The sequence below is a fragment of the Aquarana catesbeiana genome, linkage group LG02 (genome assembly GCF_042186555.1).
Source record: "Aquarana catesbeiana isolate 2022-GZ linkage group LG02, ASM4218655v1, whole genome shotgun sequence".
Taxonomy (NCBI): domain Eukaryota; kingdom Metazoa; phylum Chordata; class Amphibia; order Anura; family Ranidae; genus Aquarana; species Aquarana catesbeiana.
In genome coordinates this window covers 721,025,490-721,053,080 of record NC_133325.1, presented here as the reverse complement: position 1 = coordinate 721,053,080, position 27,591 = coordinate 721,025,490, and positions in this window count along the sequence as shown.

Sequence of the window (27,591 nt, the reverse complement as noted above, 5' to 3'; positions counted from 1 at the left end):
AAGTTAAAATCCGTATTTTTTGCTAGAAAATTACTTAGAACCCCCAAACATTATAGTTATTTCTTAGCAGAGAATCTAGAGAATAAAATGGCGATTGTTGCAATATTTTATGTAACATTGTATTTCCGCAGCGGTCTTTCAAACCCAATTTTTTTTAAAAAAAGATACTTTTATTGAATGAAAAATAAACTAAACAGTAAAGTTAGCCCAATTTTTTTGTATAATGTGAAATATGATGTTACGCCAAGTAAATAGATACTTAACATGGCATGCTTTGAAATTGCGCACACTCGTGGAATGGCGACAAACTACGGTACCTAAAAATCTCCATAGGCGGCGCTTTAAAAAAAATAATGGTTACCAGGTTAGAGTTACAGAGGAGGTCTAGTGCTAGAATAATTGCTCTCGCTCTGACAATCGTGGCAATACCTCACATTTGTGATTTGAACACCATTTACATATGCGGGCATGACTTATGTGTGCGTTTTCTTTACTGCACAAGCTCGTGGAGATGGAGGTGCTTTAAATTTTTGTTTTCTTATTTATCTTTTTACATTTCTTCTGGTATTTCCTAGTTTCTGGCCTAGGTCAAAATGATGTCATACACCCCAGCAGTCTTCATGGGCATTTTTTTTTCTTTCATCTGGAGGGGGGAGGGTATTTCTTAGCTAAGCACATCCTACTGCCTACATGCCTAAGCTAAGGGCAAATGGATTCCAAGAAGTAAATGCTACATGAATCGTTTGTCCTTATTAAAAAATGGGGGGGGGGGGGTATTTTTCAAAGTAATTCCTCAACAAAATACTGCATAGAGACATGAATGGATGGGTGTGTTTGCTTTTAATATTAAAAATTATTTAAGATGAATTATAAATAAAATAAAATAAATTACAATTTCAGTTTCTGTTACAGTTAATTTCTGCTTTAAGCATTCTAGCTGTGTATGGCCAGCTTAAGACTGCTCTACTTTTATATTTTAATAGCAGATATTCAGATTGCTCTAAATTCCCATGTAGCTTCTTTTTTTTAATCTGTTTATCTGTCATGTAATCAGCAAGATTAAGCAAGATTTTTACAGTGCTGTAAAGATAGGAAGATATAAAGTGTTGCCTCCAAGGAACAGTCATTCTTAAAATGTATTAATTCAAAAACTGAACTCAGATGGAATACATATAAGGAAGCTTTTTTTTTTACATGCCAAAGGATTTTTATATTTCTATCTGTCTAGTTTTATGATTTACACAGCATTGCCACACAACAAAGCCCTATCTGGCAGGGGAGGATCTGCACGCTGATCCCCGCTCAGCAGAAGGATTACAGGTCAGTCCTTGCAATGCTCAATGTGAAAGGTTGTATGGAGCAGTCGGCTGTCATCTGATCCGCTAGATGGATGACCGGACCAGATCAGATGCTGGCGGGTGTCGGCTGACCTCCACCACTCCTTAGAGAGCAATGGATGGTCCGATCGGTTCTGCCTAAAAACTGACAGGTGAACCTGATCAGTACATCAGTGTGAAAGGGGCCTTACAGGTCTCCTTCCCACCAGCACCCCATGACTGGATAGTGAACCAGGAAGCACCAGCCTGATTAGTCAGCACCTGGCCACACCCAGTCCTGCCCATGGCTTTCTGGATTGACAACACTGCCTCTGTTGCTGAAACCCTCCTACTGTGAGCTGTAGTGCCTGGAAGCTGGAGCATGTGAGACACTAATGAACGTGGACTGACTCAGTCAGAGAAGGTAAAGTATTTTTTTGTTAACATTATAATGATTTTGCATCACATAATAATTTAATTTGGTACTTAGTTACGTCACCAATCTCTAGGAACAATGTCCTTGAAGTGGAGAGCGTCCAACGAGCCAAGCCAACAGTGTGACTGGAGAACCCATTTATAAAGAATGACAACAAAAATGAAATGTATTCTCCCTACTGAAGAGATGCTTAAGAGAGGATATGATATACAAATCTTTAAATGGTGACTGTATCATTGGAGGGAAACTATTTAATCTACAGTAGATATGGGGCCACACAATAAAGTTGGATGAGAAGGGGTTAAATCTTAAACTGTTTAAGGGGTTCTTTACTGTTAGAGCAGTAAGGATGTGGAATTTCCTTCCACAGTTGGTGGTGTCAATGGGGAGTGTAGAAAAATTCAAAAGTTTTTAGATGTGTTTCTTAGCGAATGCAGTGTCGAGGGATATGGATATTGGAAGTGACATCAACACACACTGAACTGGATGTCAACATTACCAACTATGTAACTATGTATATTATTGGAGTATTTTATGAAAATATATATATATATATATATATATATATATATATATATATATATATATAGTATATTCATAAAAAAATACTAACTTTATTATTTGATCTCTGGTCACGGTTATAGTCCTTGTTCTTCCAACTATATAGGCCACACATTTCATATAAAGTTCCTAATCAGGAGGTCAGAACTAGAAACTTTATTCAAGATTTTATTGCTAGGTAATAATGTTACAGTGGCTGCCTACAATGACTAATAAAAAAAAAATGAACCTTTGGAATATATAGGACACACATATTAAATGAACAGCTCAAAGCAAAATTAATACAAGATTTTGAATAGTTAGAATCCTTAGCTTTAGGTAAAGATGTAGATAAAGATACTTTTGTGTTCACTGGAACATGATATTAAACGGATAAACTGAAAGATGTATATTGTTTTAGAATTTGTGTTATATTTTTGCACGTGTCTATAATGATCCTATATTTGGCTTAATTAGCATATGGAGCCAGTGGCATGATATGCCAATTAAAGGAATAAAGTTTTGAGAAATAAAATCCATCTGTTCCCACTGGCTTTGATAGCTGGATAGGATGTAAACAGGAAAATATGTGAAAATAATACGTAGAAGAACTAGTCTGGGAACTGCTAAAAATAGGATATATTTTAATTTATTTTTCATATTACAGCTTCACAGCACAATGCCAGTTGCAGTGAAATGAGCAAATTGTTTTGTACATGGCAGGTTCACTTTAATCTAACCTAGTTATTGAGGAATGATTGTGGAATAGCGGTTTTCATCACAGGCAGGAACATCTCTGTTCTCTATCAAATATAAACTGTATTAGATACTTCTTTTCATAGCAGGCTGGCCCAAGGAAAATTGCCATTCCTAACTTGTTGTGGTTTAAGATTAATTACCTTTCAAAATAAATCATTTATTTTACATCTTTATAGATCTCCATGTTTATTTCTGACAAAAGAAATCCCATTGAGACTGCCAGTAACTCTTGATACTTTGATGTTATTTAAGAAATGCTTTGAAAGTATGAGAGGTTGGCGTAATCCTATTAGGAAATGTTTCTGCTGTGTGTTGTGCTTGTGACCTATGAACTATAATGTAGAAAGAAGATGCATTTAACATAACACTTTATTATTAAAAGTATTGGGATGCCTACCTTTGCACGTACATGAACTTTAATGGAATCCCAGTCTTAGTCCGTAGGGTTCAATATTGAGTTGGCCCACCCTTTGTAGCTATAACAGCTTCAACTCTTCTGGGAAGGCTGTCCACAAGGTTCAGGAGTGTGTCTATGGGAATGTTTGACCATTCTTCCAGAAGCATATTTGTGAGGTTAGGCACTGATGTGGGATGGGAAGGCCTGGCTCGCAGTCTCCACTCTAATTAATCCCAAAGGTGTACTATCAGGTTGAGGTCAGGACTCTGTGCAGGCCAGTCAAGTTCCTCCACCCCATCCCCAAGACATCCATGTCTTTATGGACCTTGTTTGTGCACTGGTGTGCAATCATTTTGGAACAGGAAGGGGCCTCCCCCAAACTGTTCCAAAAAGTTGGGAACATGAAATTGTCCAAAATGTCTTGGTATGCCGACACCTTAAGAGTTCCCTTCACTGGAACCAAGGGGCCAAGCCCAACCCCTGGAAATCAACCCCACACCATAATCCCCCCCTCCACCAAATGATTTGGACCAGTGCACAAAGCAAGATCCATAAAGACATGGATGAGCGAGTTTAGGGTGGAGGAACCTGACTGTCCTGACCTCAACCCAATAGAACACCTTTGGGTTGAATTAGAGTGGGGACTGCGAGGCAGACCTTCTCTCCAACATCAGTGCCTGACCTCACAAATGTGCTTCTGGAAGAAAAGAAAGAAAATACACACTCCTAAACCTTGTGGACAGCCTTCCCCGAGGAGCTGAAGCTGTTATAGCTGCAAAGGGAGGGCTAACTCAATATTAAACCCTACGGACAAAGACTGGGATTCCATTAAGGTTCATATGTGTGATAAGGCAGGTGTCCCAATAATTTGGTAATATAGTGCCAATGTATGGTAATCAGAGTTTGATGTTCTCTGACCTAATAATAGCAGAGTCTGATTGGTTGCTGTGAATTATGGTACTTTGCTCATCATCATTTGTCATTGGGTTAGCATTTGCACCCTTATGAAAAACACCAAGCTTGGTTCCTTTGGCAGGTGATATCCCCCTTAAACACCTTATCCCCTCCTTCAGCAGCACCACACTTCCACTAGGAACAGTCATTCTTGGTCCTGCTTACCCACCTCTCAGGCACACTTGTACTGGACAAAGAAAAAGGATCAGCCATTGCATTGAGAGAGCAAGTGTCAAGATGCTGGTCCTCTTACTCCCAGTACAGCCTATTATATTGTAGAAGGTAGAGATTTTTTTTGTGCCCCTGGTGGGGAGGATTTAATGCTCCCATCCCAATAGGAGTCCTTTCTACTCTGGGCACTGACACTGATAAGGTACAAGGTAGAGATGGATAGGGGTACCTTATATATTAGGTCAAAAACTTTGCAACTGTGCCGGGTGTGCTGGTGTTGGGTTGTCCACACTAGACAACTGAGTTGAATTTATTTATATGGTCTACTATGCCTTATCCCTCCCCCTGCCCCCACACACACACACACAAACTTACTACTGTCATCACATAACAAGGATTCTCATTGCATGCTATAATGTTTAAAGTTGTATTACTAAATGGTGATAAATCTGCTACTGACTTATTTCATCATTTCATATTATGTTAACTGACAAAATGTGCTCACGTATTATATAATTTGTTTTGATGTGATTTGAAAGATGCAGTTTTGGTGCAATATCATTTTCTGCTGCAACATAATATAAATATAATATATTAAAAAATATTATTTAACCTAGTTTATGATGTGCTGTTGCATTTTAATATACTGTTACTAGGTGATAATATTTGCTGCTGTGGCGTCCTATGTTCTTGCTGTGTTATACAGCTTGATATAATGGCCAAATTTCATAACTAGTTGCTGCAATAGTTGTTTGGATAATTTTATTACAGGTATCTATATAATGCCAATAATTTACACAACATTTTACATATTGTACATTCTTATTATTCCCTGCCCCTCAGAAGCTTACAATCTAAGGTCCGTATTTCACTTGTGTACATACACAGACATACAGTCAGGTCCATAAATATTGGGACATCGACACAATTCTAATCTTTTTGGCTCTATACACCACCACAATGGATTTGAAATGAAACCAACAAGATGTGCTTTAACTGCAGACTTCCAGCTTTAATTTGAGGGTATTTACATCCAAATCAGGTGAACGGTGTAGGAATTACAACAGTTTGTATATGTGCCTCCCAATTTTTAAGGGACCAAAAGTAATGGGACAATTGGCTGCTCAGCTGTTCCATGACCAGGTGTGTGTTATTCCCTCATTATCCCATTTACAAGGAGCAGCTAAAAGGTCCAGAGTTCATTTCAAGTGTGCTATTTGCATTTGGAATCTGTTGCTGTCAACTCTCAATATGAGATCCAAAGAACTGTCACTATCAGTGAAGCAAGCCATCATTAGGCTGAAAAAACAAAACAAACCCATCAGAGAGTTAGCAAAAACATTAGGTGTGGCCAAATCAACTGTTTGGAACATCCTTAAAAAGAAAGAACGCACCGGTGAGCTCAGCAACACCAAAAGACCCGGAAGACCACGGAAAACAACTGTGGTGGATGACCGAAGAATTCTTTCCCTGGTGAAGAAAACACCCTTCACAACAGTTGGCCAGATCAAGAACACTCTCCAGGAGGTAGGTGTATGTGTGTCAAAGTCATCAATCAAGAGAAGACTTCACCAGAGTGAATACAGAGGGTTCACCACAAGATGTGAACCATTGGTGAGCCTCAAAAACAGGAAGGCCAGATTAGAGTTTACCAAACAACATCTAAAAAAGCCTTCACAGTTCTGGAACAACATCCTATGGACAGATGAGACCAAGATCAACTTGTACCAGAGTGATGGGAAGAGAAGAGTATGGAGAAGGAAAGGAACTACTCATGATCCAAAGTAGGGATGAGCCGAACACCCCCCGGTTCGGTTCGCACCAGAACCTGCGAACGGACCGAAAATTTGAACGAACGTTAGAACCTCTATTGACATCTATGGGACTCGAACGTTCGAAATCAAAAGTGCTAATTTGCATGGTATTGTCCTAAAAAGGGTTTGGGGATCCGGGTCCTGCCCCAGGGACATGTATCAATGCAAAAAAAACCTTTTAAAAACGTCCGTTTTTTCGGGAGCAGTGATTTTAGTGATGCTTAAAGTAAAAAAAAAAAGTGAAATATTCCTTTAGAGATCGTACCTGGGGGTGTCTATAGTATGCCTGTAAAGTGGCGCGTGTTTCCCGTGCTTAGAACAGTCACTGCACAAAATGTCATTTTTAAAGGAAAAAAAGTCATTTAAAACTGCTTGCGGCTTTAATGTAATGTCGGGTCCTGGCAATATGGATGAAAATCAGTGAGACAAACGGCATGGGTACCCCCCAGTCCATTACCAGGCCCTTTGGGTCCTGTATGGATATTAAGGGGAACCCCACACCCAAATTAAAAAAGGAAACAACAGTGTACAGGCTCTGTACTCTGAACAGCAGTATACAGGCGGTGCAAACAAGATAGGGACTGTAGGTTTGTTGTTAAGTAGAATCTGTTTGTAATTTTGAACTGGTACATTTTTAACGTGTTTAGCTCCAGCCAAAAAATCTATTTTAACCTTTTTGGAAAACATAGGGAAGGGTTATCACCCCTGTGACATTTGTTTTGCTGCCTGTGTTTTTGTCCCAATGACAAATGTTTTTTGAAAATTTGTTTTTTTTTGTGAAAACAAGGATTGGTGATAAAGCATCAATGGAAAGGAGAAATGTTTTTCCCATATTAACTCTTACAATGAGAGAATTTCCCTTCCTAGGGGTAGATTTCATCTCACTTCCTGTTGTCTCCTTCTGTTTGCAAATAAGAGTCGTTTGTAAGTTGGATGTTTGAAAGTAGGGGCCTGCCCTATATACTCAGCAGAAATTTGGGCCTTAGGTGTTGTTGTGGCCACAACACTGTAAGCCCTCACAGGGCCCTGCTGTGAAATATTAGATCAAGAATTGTAATTACATGCCCAAAAAATTGGGCCTTTGGTGGTGGTGGTGGTGCTGGTGCCACAACACTGTAAGTCCTCACTCGCTCTTGGTGGGTGCAGAAACGGTCCCTGCTGTGAAATATTAGATCAAGAATTGTAATTACATGCCCCTGTTGAACAGGGGCTGAAAAATTGGGCCTTAGACACTGGTGCTGGTGCCACAACACTACAACCCCTCACAGATACTCTAGTTGGAATGCAGGAACGAGTCCTGCTGCAAAGTATTGCATCAAAAATTGTAATTACACGCCCCTGTTAGACAGGGGCTGAAAAATTGGGCCTTAGGCGCTGGTGCTGGTGCCACAACACTGCAACCTCTCACAGATACTCTAGCTGGAACGCAGGAACGAGCCCTGCTGCAAAGTATTGCATCAAAAATTGTAATTACACGCCCCTGTTAAACAGGGGCTGAAAAATTGGGCCTTAGGCACTGGTGGCGGTGCCCAGAACCAAAAATGTTCTTACAAGCTATCAGCGTGATCATTGAGGAGGAAGAGGATAATTACTCAGGATAGTCACTCAGCATCAGCATAGACAGTCTTTGAAAGGATCTGAGATTTAAAAAAAAATTATTCGGTTACATCAGCATCAGGTGCTTGGTAGCTGGTGGTGATCTAAGACCGATTCATTTTTATGAAGGTCAGTCGATCGACCGAGTCGGTGGACAGACACACCCTGTGATCGGTTACAAAGCCTCCAGCAGCACTGAATGTGCGTTCCGAAAGAACGCTGGGCGCAGGACAGGCCAGTAGCTCAATTGCATACTGTGCAAGCTCTGGCCAGTGATCCATCCTCAAGACCCAGTAACCCAGAGGATTTTCAGTGGGAAAGGTGTCCAAGTCAGATCTAGCCCCTAGGTATTCCTGCACCATGTAAAACAGACGCTGGTGATGGTTGCTGGAACCAATCATACCTTGGGGCTGCGGACTAAAAAATTGTCTGAATGCATTGGTCAGACGGCCACCTTCTCCACCGCTCCTTCTTTGACTGACCGAAGCCTCAGCAACACGTTGTCCAGAAACAGGAGTTTATAACCTCCCAGTCTCTGGGAACGTGTTGCACAGACCTTTCTGCAAGGCCTCCTGAAGATGTTTCATCCTCTGCTCCCTCTGCGATGGCAAGATAAGGTCCGCAACCTTACCCTTGTAACGTGGATCAAGGAGGGTTGCTAGCCAGTATTGGTCCTTCTCCATGATACCACGAATATGAGGATCCTTACGCAGGCTTTGCAGGATCAGGGAGGCCATGCAGCGTAGGTTTGCTGAGGCATTTGGTCCGGAGTCCTCTGGGTCACTAAGGACGACATGGTCCGCAGCCACCTCCTCCCAGCCACGTACAAGTCCATGTGTTTCTTGGGACTGATCCCTTAAAGACTGCTGCTGATGCTGAGTGCCAGGCTCCACCTCCATACTGACACAATCCTCCTACTCCTTCTCCTCCTCCTCCTTGTCCTCTTCCTGTGTGATCGGCAGGCATGCAGGAACACTGTCTGGATAAAGGGGGCCTTGAGAGCTAAGGAAGTCCTCCTCTACCTGCCTCTGTTCTGCCTCAAGTGCCCTGTCTATTATTCCACGTAGCGTGTGCTCCAACAGGTGGACAAGGGGGACAGTGTCACTGATGCATGCACTGTCATTGCTCACCATCCTCGTGGCCTCCTCAAATGGTGACAGGACAGTGCATGCATCCCTGATCATGGCCCACTGGTGTGGGGAAAAAAAACAAGCTCCCCTGACCCTGTCCTGGTGCTATAGTCACACAGGTACTCATTGATGGCCCTCGGCTGCAGCATGGCCAACGTTGAGTTCCACCTGGTGGGTATGTCACAGATTAGGCAGTTCTTGGGCAGGTTAAACTCCTTTTGGAGGTCTGCCAGCCAAGCACTGGCATTATATGACCAGCGGAAATGCACAAGACTTTCCTGGCCTGCCTCAGGACATCCTGTAAGCCCGGGTACCTGCCCAAGAACCGCTGCACTACCAAGTTAAGGACGTGAGCCAAACAGGGCACATGGGTCATTTGTCCCTGTCGGAGGGCAGAGAGAAGATTGGTGCCATTGTCGCAAACCACCATTCCTGCCTTAATTTGGCGTGGCATCAACCACCTCTGAACCTGCCCCTGCAGAGCTGACAGAACCTCTGCCCCAGTGTGGTTCCTGTCCCCCAAGCACACCAGCTCAAGCACCGCATGGCATCTTTTGGCCTGCATACTTGCGTAGCCCCTTGAACGGCTACGGAGCACCGCTGGCTCCAAGGACAAAGCACAGGAAGAGGCCATGGAGGAAGAAGAAAAGGAGGGGGTGGAGGAGAGAGGTGTGTCACAATCATTAGTAGTGGCATTTTGGAGGCATGGTGGCAGAACAACCTCCAACACTACTGCACCTTGTCCTGCATCCTTCCCAGCTGGCAGCAGAGTCACCCAATGCGCGGTGAAACTTAGGTAACGTCCCTGTCTATGCCTGCTGGACCATGAGTCAGCGGTAATATGCACCTTACCGCTGTCCAGCGAGGCCAAGACATTGCCTTCCACATGCTGGTAGAGAGCCTTCCGTGAGAAAAAGTGGCGTTTGGGTACCTGCCACTGAGGAACCGCACATTCCAAAAACTCACGGAAGGGGGCAGAGTCTACCAACTGAAAAGGCAGCAGTTGAAGTCCTAGCAATTTTGCCAAGCTAGAATTCAACCGCTGGGCATGTGGATGGCTGGGAGCGAACTTCTTTCGGCGGTGCAGCAGCTGGGGCAGGGAAATTTGCCTGTTACAATCTGATGTTGGTGTACCAAAAGCAGATTGCCCACAAGTACTTGGCTGTGACACACCTAATTCTACACCTTCATTCCTCTCAGTGCAGGTCTCAGAGAGGACTGAAGGTATAGTGGGGTTGGAGATCTCAGCTGATGAGGAGCAAGGAGAGGTCCTCTTCGTTCTTTGGTGTGGGTCTTTTAGATACGCTTGCCAACGAACTGCATGGCAGGTCAACATATGTCTGGTCAAGCATGTGGTGCCCAAGCGGGAGATGTTTTGGCCATGCGAGATACGCTTGAGACATATTTTGCAAATAGCAGCGGTGCAATCTGATGCACTTGTCTCAAAAAAGGCCCACACCAAAGAACTTTTGGAATAACTGCAGAGACAGCAGCGCCCTGCACATGCGGAGCTTTGGGGTGTGATGCATTCAGTGTGCTGCCCTTAGGCTGGCCCCTGAAGGGCATCCTGCCTTGTTGGTGATGTGCCTCCTCCTGCTCCTCCTTTCTCCTATCATGCACCCACGTTGAGTCAGTGACCTCATCATCCCCTCCCTCCTCATCACTGGAGCAAACCTGGCAGTATGCTGCAGCAGGGGGAGCATGACTGCCAGATTGCTGTCCTTCTTGGGCACCCCCTCTGTCCGTGCTCACATTACTGCCTTCGTCTAGCTCAGTATCATCATCAGAGCCTTCTAAACGCTGGGCATCCTCCTGGAGCATGTACCCAACACTGTGGTCAAACAGTTCGAGGGACTCCTCAGGAGGACATGGTGGGGATAGGGAAGGAGTCACTGATGCCATTGAGCCAAGGGAAGAGGCCGCATTGGCAGCTGCTTTGCCAGACAAAGTACCCTGAGCATGGGTGAGAGAGGATGAGGAGGATGAGGATGGCTTGGTCATCCACTCGACCAAGTCTTCCGCATGTTGCGGCTCAGCACGGCCAGCTGCCGAAAAAAAGGGCAAGCGTGTCCCACGGCCACGTGCTGATGAGGATGCACTGTCTCCACGACCAGCACTGTTGCCTCTAGACACAGAGCCTGCTTGCCCTCTTTTATTGGCTTGTGATTGTCTGCCTATTGGACACTGTGCAGAGATCGCAAAAAACTAACTTGTAGCTTATTTAGCTGCCTGCGGTAGTGATAGGATCAGGAACACACCACCAACCTTCGATAGGTAGCTTTAGGTGAACACTGTGCAGAGCTCGCAAAAAACGAACTTGTAACTTATTTAGCTGCCTGCGGTAGTGATAGGATCAGGAAAACACCACCAACCTTCTACAGGTAGCTTTAGCTGAACACTGTGCAGAGCTCGCACTACACTAACTTGTAGTTTTAGCTGAACACTGTGAGGAGGACGCACTACACTAACTTGTAGTTTTAGCTATACACTGTTCAGAGGACGCACTACACTAACTTGTAGCTTTAGCTGAACACTGTTCAGAGGTCGCACTACACTAACTTGTAGCTTTAGCTGAACACTGTTCAGAGGTCGCACTACATTAACTTGTAGTTTTGGCTGAACACTGTTCAGAGGACGCGCTACACTAACTTGTAGCTTTAGCTGAACACTGTTCAGAGGACGCACTACACTAACTTGTAGCTTTAGCTGAACACTGTTCAGAGGTCGCACTACACTAACTTGTAGTTTTGGCTGAACACTGTTCAGAGGACGCGCTACACTAACTTGTAGCTTTAGCTGAACACTCTGCAGAGGTCACACTACACTAACTTGTAGTTTTAGCTGAACACTGTTCAGAGGACGCACTACACTAACTTGTAGCTTTAGCTGAACACTGTGCAGAGGTCGCACTACACTAACTTGTAGTTTTAGCTAAACACTGTGAGGAGGAAGCACTACACCGACTTGTAGCTTTAGCTGAACACTGTGAGGAGGACGCACTACCCTAACTTGTAGCTTTAGCTGAACACTGTGCAGAGGTCACACTAAACTAACTTGTAGCTTTAGCTGAACACTGTGAGGAGGACGCACTACCCTAACTTGTAGCTTTAGCTGAACACTGTGCAGAGGTCACACTAAACTAACTTGTAGCTTTAGCTGAACACTGTGAGGAGGATGCACTACACTAACTTGTAGCTCTAGCTGAACACTGTTCAGAGGATGCACTACATCAACTTGTAGCTTTAGCTGAACACTGTGAGGAGGACGCACTGCACTAACTTGTAGCTTTAGCAGAACACTGTGCAGAGGTCGCACTACACTAACTTGTAGTTTTAGCTGAACACTGTGAGGAGGACGCACTACACTAACTTGTAGCTTTAGCTGAACACTGTGCAGAGGTCGCACTACACTAACTTGTAGTTTTAGCTGAACACTGTGAGGAGGACGCACTACACTAACTTGTAGCTTTAGCTGAACACTCTGCAGAGGTTGCACTACACTAACTTTGTAGTTTTAGCTGAACACTATGAGGAGGACGCACTACACTAACTTGTAGCTTTAGCTGAACACTGTGCAGAGGTCGCACTACACTAACTTGTAGTTTTAGCTAAACACTGTGAGGAGGATGCACTACACTAACTTGTAGCTTTAGCTGAACACTGTGCAGAGGTCGCACTACACTAACTTGTAGTTTTAGCTGAACACTGTGAGGAGGACGCACTACACTAACTTGTAGCTTTAGCTGAACAATGTGCAGAGGTCGCACTACACTAACTTGTAGTTTTAGCTGAACACTGTGAGGAGGACGCACTACACTAACTAGTAGCTTTAGCTGAACACTGTGCAGAGGTCGCACTACACTAACTTGTAGTTTTAGCTGAACACTGTGAGGAGGACGCACTACACCAACTTGTAGCTTTAGCTGAACACTGTGAGGAGGATGCACTACCCTAACTTGTAGCTTTAGCTGAACACTGTGCAGAGATCACACTAAACTAACTTGTAGCTTTAACTAAACACTGTGAAGGAGGACGCACTACACTAACTGTAAATAGTCTAGCTGCCTGACTGTGGTACTAATAGGATCAAAAGAACACCAGCAATTTTCTTCAGGTAGCTGTAAATACTGTAACAAGACAAGCCTGCCTGTCAGTAGGAAGATAACAGGAACGGATCTAGCTAAACTGAATACAGTGTATATATATATATATATATATATATATATATATATATAGATACAACACCTGGGATGCATATATATACACAATACACTGTAAGTACAGCTAACTCACTGACTGTCCTGCCTAATCTAGTTAACTCAAATGAAATAACACTGTCTCTCTGTCTATCTAAGCATGCTGGAACACACTACACAGAGCCGCCGTGCAGGCGGCCTTATATAGTGTGGGGCGTGTTCTAAACCCCCTGAGCCATAATTGCCCAAAGCCACCCTGGTTTTGGCCAATTACAGCTCTCTCTACTGACGGCGCTGTGATTGGCCAAGCATGCGGGTCATAGTGCAATGACCAATCATCATAGTGCAATGGCCAATTAGTCAGCCAGCAATGCACTGCGATGCCGCAGTGGATTATGGGCCGTGACGCGCCACACTAATTTGGCGCGAACGGCCCATAATGTTCGCAATTCGGCGAACGATCGAACAGCCGATGTTCGAGTCGGATATGGGTTCGACTTGAACGCGAAGCTCATCCCTAATCCAAAGCATACCACCTCATCAGTGTAGCATGGTGGTGGTAGTGTCATGGCGTGGGCATGTATGGCTGCCAATGGAACTGATTCTCTTTTATCGATTGATGATGTGACTGCTGACAAAAGCAGCAGGATGAGTTCTGAAGTGTTTCGGACAATATTATCTGCTTATTCAGCAAAATGCTTCAGAACTCATTGAATGGCGCTTCACAGTACAGATGGACAATGACCCGAAGCATACTGCGAAAGCAACCAAAGAGTTTTTTAAGGGAAAGAAGTGGAATGTTATGCAATAGCCAAGTCAATCACCTGACCTGAATCCGATTGAGCATGCATTTCACTTGCTGAAGACAAAACTGAAGGGAAAGTGCCCCAAGAACAAGCAGGAACTGAAGACAGTTGCAGTAGAGGCCTGGCAGAGCATCACCAGGGATGAAACCCAGTGTCTGGTGATGTCTATGTGTTCCAGACTTCAGGCTGTAATTGACTGCAAAGGATTTGCAACCAAGTATTAAAAAGTGAAAGGTGGATGGATGATTGTTAATCTGTTCCATTACTTTTGGTCCCTTAAAAAGTGGGAGGCACATATACAAACTGTTGTAATTCCTACACCGTTCACCTGATTTGGATGTAAATACCCTCAAATTAAAGCTGAAAGTCTGCTGTTAAAGCACATCTTGTTTGTTTCATTTCAAATCCATTGTGGTGGTGTATAGAGCCAAAAAGATTAGAATTTTGTTGATGTCCCAATATTTATGGACCTGACTGTACATGCTAGGGCCAATTTAGAAAGGAGTCACTTAAACTACCAGCATGTCTTTAGACTGTGGGAAGGATTCAGAATACCCAGTAAAAACCTACACAGGTTGAACATACAAACTATATGTAGATAGTGTCCTAGGATTCAACTGGAGGCCCCAGTGCTGTAAGGCAGAAGTGCTAATCACAAAGCCATTGTGCTGCGTGGTTTATGCTAAGTTATAGCCAATAGCCAAAACAAAACTGTTTTCCATTGGGGAGTTAACTTTACATGCATTTTACAGGCAAGCAACTCAGTAGCAGAGTCAGAACCATCATTAAATTCTATGCTATGCAAGAATACGTCAGTAGCATTGCATTAATTACTGAACTGGCAAAGAAAATTCAAGAATGGTGCAGATTGGAATACAACTGGAACTATAATATCATAAAATCAATGTGCTGGAAAGATAACAATATGCTAAAAGTCCATAGTCCATTTGAGAGTAATTTGTGGCAGCCCCTGAGAAAGAAAGAAGTGAACTCTGCAATATATAAGAGGAACAGCAGAGGGCACCAACTAAGTGTAGCATATAAAAGTAAACTTTACTAAAATAACAAGTAGCAACTCACAGATTATATGGTAATAAAACCATGTAATCCAACCCAGTGCAGTATGGTGTTCAGCCTGCAGTATGCCTTCCTGAAGCCAGTGTGCAGATAGCTGTGTAGGATGCCAAAAAAAACCCTGGGGGGCGTGGCTACATGTTTTCTAGTCCCCTCCATTTCAGTCATGTAATCCTGCAGCTAAGACTCCACCTGTGTCAGTGAGCAACAGCTGCAGGGGAAAGGAGTGGGTCAGACAATGACTTGGTCATGGAAGTCTATGGTTAAAAGAGATGTATGGGTTTTTTTTTTTTTAGTATCATACTTACCTAGGTGGATGCAGCATCGGTCCAATGCTGCATCTGTCCCCCGGCGCCTTTATCACTGAGAACCGAGCAATTGAACACTGTCGATCGCCCATTTTATCATAGCTCAATGAGCAGACAGTTGCTGACTGCCAGTCAGCAGCTCTCTGCTCTGCCACCCCCCCAACGCTCATTGAAGTGGTGGGCTGTGGAGGGGCGGGAGTGGCTGGCTCGCTGAGAGGCTGAGCCAGGTGCCGATCCAGGGATCTGGGCGGATTCTGACTCTATGGTCATGAAGATGCCTGAGCCTGGACCGATTCTGTGCTGTCAGCAGAGAACGAACTTCACAGAAATGGAAACGGGCCACAGGAGCTCAGAATTAACTGCACTCCTGCAATCCACAGGAGAAGTAGACCCAAACGAGCTTTGTTTGTATTTCTCCTTTAATGTCATGGCTCACGGAATTCCCAGCTGTTGTGGAGTACCCCATGAGACATGGCAGCCAGAGCTTAAGAGAAGTAAGTCTTTTTTATACAGGGAAGGCAGGATAGGTGGGAGAAGGGAACATTTTTAGGAATAGTTAATGTTAAGCTTGAACTCAACTGATTCTAGCAAAAACTAATCAGAACTCATCTCATTTTACCAAAAATATTGATTCTGCACTTATGAGTTAGCTCTTATTGTGTCAGGGCAGGTGCACAGAAATATATAAAGGCTGCTAGGTGGACTGAAGTTCAGAACTGTACTGTAAAGCTTCTGTTGGTTTATCTCAGACATATAAGAAGCCAAGAGATGACTTAACCTACCAGGGTTAACTTATAAATATAATGTACATTTTGGGTAAACTTAATTTTTAAGAAATTAAAACCCAAGTCTCTTGGGTTTTATGAAACAGTCTGCACTGGTATTTCATGCACGGTATGCAATTAAATGTGTCGAACAAAAGGAATAGGGACCAAACAGTGGACTGCTAAGATTTCCAGCTCTGTATATTTATTGTCTTTACCAATCTTTCATGACTCCCAACACTTGTATTTCACCTGGTTTCCTACTGTACTTGTATTTATTTAAGTATTTATTTATTTTATGTCCACCACTCCCATGCTTTTCTGGTCATTATCAGGACTCGTGCCCACACCAACCTGCCCCAGGAGAATACTAGGTTACCTTTTCTATAATCTTGTAGCCCTCTCACTAGCATCTCCAGCACTGCAGTAATTACAGTGGTACTACAATCTATGTAGCAGGGATATTGAATGATCTTTATGATTTCACTTGGATTGTATTGCTTTATTGACTGCATTAGTACATTCGTTATTTATTTTTCTGTGTACCTGTAGTTGCTTGTTCTTGTTTGGAGATGTATTATTAAATAAAGTGGTTATTCCTTGGCTGGAAATAGTAACATTGTATCTTGAGTATTTGGCGTGATGGCAACGACGTGTACGGAGGGAAACAGACATGGCTGTGAATACTTGTTTAATTTGGGAGTGCGATTTGCAGTTAAAACTATCGGCTTAATCACGGAAAGAATTCAGGATACAAATGACCTAGAGATTTACAGTTCTGGAGCTATAAAAGATCATTGATTTTTTTGCTAAAGACTTTTATATTGAATAAGCTTTGCAAAAACTCAGGTTACAGAGGGTCTCGGAGAATCAGGATAATCAGACACTTGAGAGTTGATCAGAAGTTGAAATAGTTTAGAATTCACAGAGGCTTGCAGCATAATCACTGTAAACCACCTCAATTGAAATTGTTTTTATTCGAAACATGCAGTTGCCCATTTAATTCATATCCTTTTGGGTATAACTAATGTTTTCATGTCTTTGACGTAAATGCTAGAATAAAATAAAGAAGTCACTTTAATTTTTTTATTATCAGTAGTAAATCATACTTTCCTTATTTTATGAAATACCGATGCTTCTTATTGAATGAACAATTAAACCAATTATTAACTCTGAACCTGGACCATGTACACCAGAATCCTGCACTCCCGTTACAACAGTAAATCTCAATCTCAATTAGTACAAACAAAAACAATATTACTAATTATTATTTTTTCTTTAACAAAAGATGTTGTAACATATGAGATAGATGAAGACCTTTTTGATTATTGCATATATTTTTCAATTATTGTTTACATAGAATTGTGGAAATGCCAGATTAAGATCGTGAAGGGGGGTTGAACCGAGGTTGCAATTTTTTTTTAACGATTAATTGTGCAGCTTTAACATCCACTGACCATAGTCTGTAAGGAGAATTAGAGTGATTACAGACTTTTTGAATACAGATCCCAGTGGTTTGAATTAAAGTTTCAGTTCTTTCAAGTCTCCATTACTTTGCTTCAAGTCCTGATGAAGTGGGTTGTATTTGCCCCCGAAATAGATTGGCTAATTCTTACTGGTAAATTGTAAACTATTAAAATGCTTTGGATTCTTTCATCTCATAAAATACAGCAGAGGTAGGGGTGCTACTACCCAAATAAGATTAGAAAAAAAATTCAGAGCTACCTGGGTGAGGAAAGGCAGTCGCACAATTGCATTGGCAATCATGAGAAAAGATGGTCTGCAACTCCTTGCTTGCTCTTTAAAGTCTTCAAAATGTATTGATTCTGTTACTGTGTCTTTTATGGATAATCAATACATTTTGAAGATTTTAAAGAGCAAACAAGGAATTGCAGACCATCTTTCATCTCATGGTTTGACACTTGTTTATATATATATTTACATCAGAGTTGTTAGAAAACAGTAGGGCTGATAGGGTGATCATTGCCTTTGTTGGTAATCAAACAACCCTACCCCTAACTCTAATGCCGTGTACACACGAGTGGAATGTCCGACAGAAAAAGTCAGACGGAAGCTTTTCATTATATATACCAATCGTGTGTATGCCTCATCGGACTTTTTTTTTCAAAAAATCTGACGGACCTAGAAATGGAACATGTTCTAAATCTTTCCGACAGACCCAATTCCTATCGGGAAAACCGATCGTCTGTATGCTGGTCTGACGGACCAAAAAAAGACGCATGCTCTGAAGCAAGTACGAGATGGAAGCTATTGGCTACTGGCTATTGAACTTCCTTTTTCTAGTCCCGTCGTAAGTGTTGTACATCACCGTGTTCTGGACGGTCGGACCTTGGTCGGACTTTGGGTTGACCGTGTGTAGGCAAGACCACTTGAATGGAATTCTGTCGGAGTTCCTTCGGAGAAACCGTCGGAGTTTATTACGACAGCTGAACCGGTCGTGTGTACACGGCATAACCCCTTTTTTATCAACAAAGCCATGTTATTACTATGCCATTACTGAAAACACAGTTTTGCCAATGCAAAAAGGGTTAGGATTAACAATAGGAATAGGGTATTTCTGTTCCTCAAAATCTAATATTTATTTGGCACAACAATGTTTCAGGATAGTTAAAGGCATTCCCCTGACCCTCAGGAGCAATTTAAAGCCCTTTGCAATCTTAAAAGCCACCTGAATTTTGTCTTATCAATTAACTTCAATGTATTCCATTTATAAGAATACATTTTGTAGAGATTAAACTTATACAACTTATTTTTATTGATTTCAGTACAGCCAAAGACTCCAAATATCATCTATACCTCCTCGTGGTTATCTAGCTATGCAATAAAAATGCATGCCTATATGTATTGTGTGCCAAGGTAAAAGCATTAGTGGGGTGTGGTGGTTTGGTGTTGAACCTTAAACTTGTGATTTGTCCCTTTTTTTAATTTCTTTTGATTTGCTCAATGTGTGGTGTGCGGTGCAGTGATTGTGCAAGGTGCAGTAACTGATCACAAATGAATTGACTGCATTCAGATCAGTAATATGTGAAAATGGATAGTTAGGATATACTTCCCTTTGCATATACAGTACTGTACTTGTGTTCCAATTTGCACTAAAGTATTTATCAAATCTGTAAGTGTTATTCTAGTTACAGTTTAGAAAGGAAAAGCAAACATCCTGTGTTTTGGCTCAAACTGCCTGTGCACAAATCTGTATGGTTGGATTGGCCACACAATTACTGTGTAAGGGCACTAGACCACATGTATCTCTCAGTGTAGACCATGCTTTAATCTTTCAGTGACTTATATTGAGGTGGAAACTCTCTAAGAGGTAGAGAACAGGAAAAACTTTCAATGCTTCTCATCAGAGCTAATGAGACAAGAGTGAATAGCATAATGGACTCCATTTTACCTTAATGGCTTTTCACAGCATACATGTCTACTAAAGTACAAGCCATCCTTCCACTTCAATCCTATTTAAATGACTTATCCCTTTTGTCTGTTATACTGATGTGCACACATAGAAAATGTTTTAAGGGGCAAGCCCGTTGTTTCTTTGTTATCATTTCTTGTGATGGAAAGAAAGATCTTCAACAAGGAAAAACATTAAATGGAGTAATGTGAAACCACATAATATAGATGTTTGAAACTTCATAATGAAGTTGTACAAACCCATAAATATCACAGGATTGTGCCCCTTCTTTCCCCAAAGGTTTTCCACTTCTATTACTTTCAACTGGCACTGGCTGGTTATTTACCTGTTGTTATACCTTTGTGTTATGAAAGTATGTTAGCCTGCAACCTAATCTACACTAGGGCTCTTGACAGCAGTAAATATGAATAAGGTATAACATAGCACTTTTCAGCAAATCTACAGAGCTCTACTGCAACAGCCCTTGCTTCTATTCCTTCAAAGCACAACCTCTTTACTCCACCGTGCACAGGAATCCTTCCTACAACAGACACGACGGGCAAGTGTATGAACTGGCATACTGTATTTACTAATAAAAGAAGTGAAAAACACATATCCAGACTGTTTGCTGTTTACTGTTGGCAAATGATATTTGGCAAGATATTTGGGCAGCAAGAATGCTTTATTTAAAGTGGTTCTAAAGGCAGAGGATTTTTTTTTACCTCAATGCATTCTATGCATTCAGGTAAAAAACCTTCTGGGTGCAGATCCCCCCTCCCAGCCCCCAGTATACTTACCTGAGCCAGATGTGGATCCAGCAATGTGAATGAGAGCGGTGGCTCTCTAGGGTCTCTCTCTCTTCATTGGTCCACACAGCAGTGGGAGCCATTGGCTTCTGCTGCTGTCATTCACAGCCAGTTAGCCAATGAGGAGATAGCAGGGGCGGGGTGAGCCACACTCCATGTGTGAATGGCCGATGTCTATTCACGGTTCGGGAGCCCACCTGCTCGAGTGCTCGCATAGCAAGAGGCTTGCTATTGGGGGCACATGACAGGGGAAGGAGCCAGGACCATCGGTGGGGGATCCAATGAGATGAGGATTAGGGCTGCTCTGTGCAAAACCTTTGCACAGAGCAGGTAAGTATAACATGTTTGTTATTTTAAAAAAATGACACCCTTTACATTCACTTTAAAGTTCATATGATTTTAAATGCATGTTTTATATCTGATTTTAGTTTTGCTATTTATCTAAGATATCTGCTTTGCAAACAAACAAACTGAGTATGCCCATAACCCATAAGAATTATGGATATTATTAAGCGAGAGCACAGTGGACATTGCATGTGTTGAGACTTTCACTTTAAGATTGAAACACTGGGTGTGCCTTTTAAAGTGTACATCAAAACAAAATCAACAAAACACATATGCAGTACAATTCTGTAATATATGCACGCTTGCCCATGTTTTATCCCTTTAAAGACACTGCAAGCACAGAAAAATGACTTCTGACCTGCTACTGTTTGGGAAGTTACAATGTGATTCAGCGGCAGTAAACATTCAGAGCCCAGTTTGCAGAAAACAGAACTATATTGAAATTAAGTTCAATAATGCACAACAAGCCTGGTGGGAAGACCACCCACCCAGGTGCACTCACGGGATGTACAGAGTTGAGAAATAGCAGTAGGTCTCAGGTGTGCCGATGGCATCTATCTCGAGGGATGGAATGCAGCTTGACCAGTCTGGACCTAAGTGCGGAGGCTTCCAGGATAGATGGCATGTCCCTGCACTTTCCCTTATTATCTGGAACCTCTATATGATGCTAAGCATTGTCCCTGACAGATGAGAGACCTGTCCCTACTCTAGTCACATACAAAATGCGTGCCAAACCCAGGAGTCATGGTCCTAAATAGACTCTGCCTGACCCAAGATGGCCACCAAAGTCATATGGGATGACAGCATCAGCTTGTGACCAAGGAGATTATAGAGGAATGAGGTTCCTCTCAACTTCCTCCTCCACCTGCATTGCCGCTACAGATGAGCGTCACCTGCAGTGGAGAAAATAGACTGCACCTTCCTACAAATGTACTCAGCTCTTTATTTCCTACTGTGGGATGACAATACACAACATTTTTATGGATAGTGGTAGTGTCAGACTTGCCCAGTGTCTTTTGCTAAACTACTCAGCCACTTCCACTGTCTTCTCATCTACATCACAGGGACTATTTCACTTATAGTGCAAGAAGAGACTTGGAAGGATAAATAGTCTCTTTGGGATAACAGAGGGAGAGCCTTGGATGCAGGAAAGCCCTGGATTTTTGACAAAATCAGCCAGTATATTTTGCACTTATAACCAATATAACAATAAGTTTTTCTTAAATATCCAACAGAACAAAAGTGAGCAAATAATTGAAGTACATTGATAGAATTTCCATACACTTTAAAAGTAATAGAAACAAAGTGGAGGGCAGTCACTGCATAGTTAAATCTGTAAATATGAGCTGGAGTTGTTTACCTCTGTAGACAACATGCCTTTTCACCAGAACTACTAAGGATAAGATGTTAAGCAAGCGAACAGGAGCCCCTCCTGCTGATTGGAACTTAAAATAGAAAAGAATATACAAAATTGAATATTTGCCTGACATTTTTACTATTATTATTAGTTTCACCCATAAAAAATAAAATAAATATATCCATAACCACTATACATTTACATGAAAAATCCTGATGAGAACTTATTTTTTTTCTAGAATAGAATTTTTTCAGCAAGACTACTATGTCATTTTCTAAGATAGCCCAGGACATTTGACTCATACAAAGATATGAATGGGTGCTTATACATGTGTTATCCTTTATACTGTATAGAAAAAAAATTATGATAATAGCTCATCCTGATATGCTTTTTGATATTGGTCTATACATGTCTCTAATACAGTAACACAGTGCAAAGTATATTTCTTTTTAAACGAAATGTGACTATGTACGAAGTACAGCAACTCATGGCCATCAATCGCTGTCTATCATTTGCTATCTAATTATGCCGTATGACTGCTTTTTTTATCCACATGACTAATTTTGTATATTGATTTGTCTTTATGTATTTTCATTCTTTTAGGTAAGATCCTTGATGTTCTTGCTGTGTCCACGTAATAGTAAGATATTAACATTATGTTTTACATTGTCATGTACAAATTTTGCATGGCTTGAGTCTACTTGGTTGGTCTAGAATATATTTTTATGCAGCTTATCTGGTTTTGGTAATTTCATAATGTAGAGTTACAGTATCTATCTATCTATCTATCTATCTATCTATCTATCTATCTATCTATCTATCTATCTATCTATCTATCTATCTATCTATTTATCTATCGTAGGGAGGAATGGCTCAATTGGTATTATCAGTGATAAACTATGCATGAGACAGGAACAGCCAGGAACACACCAATCAGGTTTGTCCTGCCCCTTTATACAGCAAGGCAGCAAATAAACACAGTTTTGCTGCAGAAGGGCTTTGTACAGCAAGTAAATAGCATAAAACAAACAAAACATCTGCTCGTTCCGAACAACTAATTAAACCCAAGTCATTTTCTGACTAATAGGGTGTGCTCCAAATGGGTTCCCCAAAAAAAAAGGTCAACCCATGCTTCTTTTTTAGTGTTCTATCAGCAATCTGCCTTTTCAGCCAGCAGCAGACTCTCAAAGCAGAGAGAGAGACAGAGCCCTGTGAGCATCAGCCAGCTCACATTTGGACAGCTGAGACTAATTATTAACTTACTACCAGGAAAGAAGTAGACCCAGGATTGGGGGCTTTATCTCAACTAAAGTTTGACAAAGCTACAAAGCTTGTAATCTTCAGGACACAGAACAGAACTTATTAAAAATCATATACAGTACACTATCAAAAATCCTGTAACATGTACCCCACACAAGTGATGGGGAAGGTGGGGGGGGGTGTTGATCTGGCACACAGAGAAACTATAGTCTACGGGGCAATTCTCTGAAAACTGATGCTTGGTATAGTAGCTGCAGTAGTTAGGGTTCTAGAAAATACTCTGTGGACACAAGATGGGAGAAAACAGTGGCATGTATGTGTAGCATTAGGTGTTTTATTCAGAGGCATCAAGTTAGCAACTTCCAGGATAAAAGTGTTGGGCTAATAACGGCGCACGCATGCTCTGAACGCATGCCCTGCCCACCACCTTTTGACTCAGGATCCAACATCATCTCCGCCTCCCCAGGGCTCTCGGACCATCCAGGAAGTGCTGGAAACCACCAGAACCACCGTATGCTTCAGCTCACAGTGGATACAGCTCGCCCTGACCGGCCGACTGCTGCGGTGACAACCTCTCATTGATGAGTGTTTTCAACATTTTTATTCTGTAAGTTGCTAACTTACTGCTTCTGAATAAACCACCCAATGCTACATTTAGATGGCTCTGCTTTCTCCCTTCTTGTAGCTCACATAAACTATTTATTTAGTACAATACTGTATATTAAATTGACACTAATCTCTAGTATAAAAAATTCTATTTAAGTATTGTATGTACCCTTAAAGTGTTACTAAACCCACAACAGTAAAATCAGACTGTATATGCAGTAAAGCATGCTTGTTACACTCACTGTGGGACCTAAGGGGTTAATCCTCTGCATTGTGTAAAAAAGCTGCTTGATCTTGTATGCACAGATCCTCCCCTCCGTGCACTGTCCCCCTGAACAAGTCCGGATAAGACAGAGCCTTTGGAGTCAGGCTGCACATGCTTAGTTTGGTGTGTATTGCTAGAGAGATATTTGTTTTCTTGGGAGAGTGCATGTGATCAGCACAAGGCCAATCAGCACTGTCCAGACACTTCCAGACAGAGGGTCAGGAGCCCTGCAGCCTCATATGACAGCTCAGTGCAGAATGAAAACTCATCCTACAAGCTTCATCAGGAACTGATAGAAGTCACAAGAGTGCTATATACTGCTGATGAGAAAAGGTATTTAGCAGTTTATATTTACTAAAATAATTGCCTTTCCATGTTCTTTGTACTGTGAGAGGCCAGATATAGTGAATTCAGGGTCCTGGGTTTAGTAACACTTTAACTCAAAAAGTACCTTCTATTGCTCACAGTCTCAAAATCTCCAAATCTTTTTTTTTTCCTGTTATAAGGTGGCTACATTCATTCCCCATGGCCCCACTATATGTAGGAACATAGCCACCCTCTCTTGCTCAATCCCAAGATGAACTATGGGATTTGTTGTGTGCAAAGAGCAGTGCACATTACTGCAACTAATGTGCGCTACTCATTCCAAGCAAATGGAAACAAAGGGGAAAAGGAGAAACTCAAGAGCTTCTGAAGGTTGTTACACGGAGGCAGACATAAAACATAGAAAAATTATTTTATAAATAATACATTGTGGTGTCACTTCAAAGGTTTAGTATGCAAGTGTGAAAACTACAGACTGACAATGATCGAGTTAGTGCACAGCATGTTTTATTTTTTTTATAAATAATGAACTTTATTGTCAGTATCCTTTTTAGCCTAATTTCCCTAAATAATAAAAGAGCCTCTGTACCAATTTCATTACAGTTTTTGGCGTCTACTGTCAGTAGTAATTCAATTTTTGCAGTATGGAAAAATGTGCTCCCTGCTCCAGTGCCCACAATCTATCTCCTGGCACCTGCCTGGCAGCTGGGGTTTGTGTTCACTAGTGGTCCTGGAACAGCCACAAATTCCAAGAATATTATGTATACTGAAGTCCCTAATGTTTTCTCAACTGAAGTCCCTAATGTTTTCTTAGGCTAAGAGGTGATAATGCCTTTTATCATTACTTCTTTTTTGCTTGCCAGTGCTATAGAAGACTCAAATATGCACTTTTATACAATATAAGATGAGGGTACAGTCATAAAAATAGTCCATTTTCAGGAATTTCTCTCTTCCAAAGCTAACTTCACACTCTAAAGTTTTGTTTTTATTATTATAATTGTTATTACTATCATTAAAATGAATACATATCTAAACTCAAGAACAAAAATGTAGCCCACAGAGAGAAATAGGCAAGGTTGACAACTTACGTGAAATTTCAGTGAGACGGAGAATGGAAGTTAAGAGCTCACTGGATTTCTGACAGATCAAAAGATCATTTTTTTGTACTTGCAGCATTTTTGGGGATAAACGTGGGAAAAACGTGCATGCTTGAAGAAATGTACTAAATATGTTTTATATCTATTATTATTTTAAATGTTAACCAGTAAAACGCTATAATGTTACTACCCCCTCATAATTTTCTAGTCCAAAAAAAGAACAAAAAAATTAAGAAAAAATACCTTGGACCCAAACTTCCAGCTTGTTTGTCTAATCAAAGTGATATCATTCTGCCTTCTCATGGGATCCTGGTGAAGCAGAGGATCATAAATTGTGTGAAAATTGCTCTTAATCTTTGTAACTGTCATATATATTAAAAAAAAAAAGATACTGTGCTTGTGTCAACTCTAATAAAGTGTGTAGGCAGCAAACACATCAGTGAGATATTTATCACATTAAGGATTGGTAAACAAAGTGTTGCACTATGATAATGTTTGCAAGTGACAAATAAAATAAAGTACAGATATAAATGAAAGTGTGCATAGCAATGATAAATGAGTATCAGTCCCAAAATGATGATGGTGAGAAAATTTTGCAGCTAGATATCAGACATGAGTCACACTACACTCCCTTCACCACAGAGGCCGACCACCAACACATGGACAAAATGCAGAACCCCATGGTGACAGGCAGATCTGGAAAGCCTTTGAGGGCCTCCCCTCTAAAACCCACTCTGATAGGAGTCATGGTGGGAATGAAGGTACCGCCTTAGGGTGTACACCACAGTGGAAATTCAGAGAAGCACCGGAAAAAGTCCTTGGTGATGAAACACGTTGGGCAAAGTGATGTGTCTATGCCATCATGTTACCAGGAAGTGAAGACGGATGCCATTTTTACCTGCTGGATGTTTGTGGAGATATGCACATTTACTTTTTATCTATGAGAGTGATATTATATTTAATAAACCAATTTTTTTCAGTTTTATGCTATTTTGTGTTTTTTCATTTACATATCATGGATTTCCCCTGTGGTGTACACCCTAAGGCAGTACCTTAATTCGCTCCATGACCCCTATTGGAGTGTGGTTTTAGGGGGGAGGTCCCCAAAAGCTTGCCAAACCTGCCTGTCACCAAGGGGTTCTGGCATATTGGTAAGAGTACATCTTGTCTATGTGTTGGCCTCTGTGGTGAAGGGAGTGTGATGTGACTTACTTTTGATTTCTGGCTGCAAGATTTTCTCATCATTTTGGCACTGATACGCATTTATCATTTATATGCACATTTTCATTTATATCTATATTTTAATTTTATTTGTCACTTACAAACATTATGATAGGGCAACACTTACCCATATATCCACATGTATCAACCCTAAGGCCTCTTTTACACCAGGTGCAGAGACATCAGATTTTCTGCACACATTCTGCAAGGGCACAAAAAATAATAGTTCTCTATGTGTCCTGTGCACACCACAAGACTGGTATCACATGCTGATAGTTTCTGCACAGGAATATGCAATGTGTATAAAACTCACTAAAACACACATGAAAACTGATGTGATTTTGTGTCTATGCAAGTGAAATCTGTGCATCAGTTTCCATCAGTTTGTCTGCACATATAGTGCGATTGAGGTCTAAATTTACATTCGTATGGTTATCAAAAAGAGATGTACACTATGGATTTGTCATATCTGCCCACAGTATTGATACATCCCAGTAAGTACCATTTTTAGTGTGTGCTGTGCCCACTGATACATGGAAAAACAAGAGTTTTAAAATGTGTGCATTGTGTTTTTGTTTTTCTATCTACTATGGATAATCTTGTGCAGTAAGCATTTGACATCTGGCATAATTCAGAAT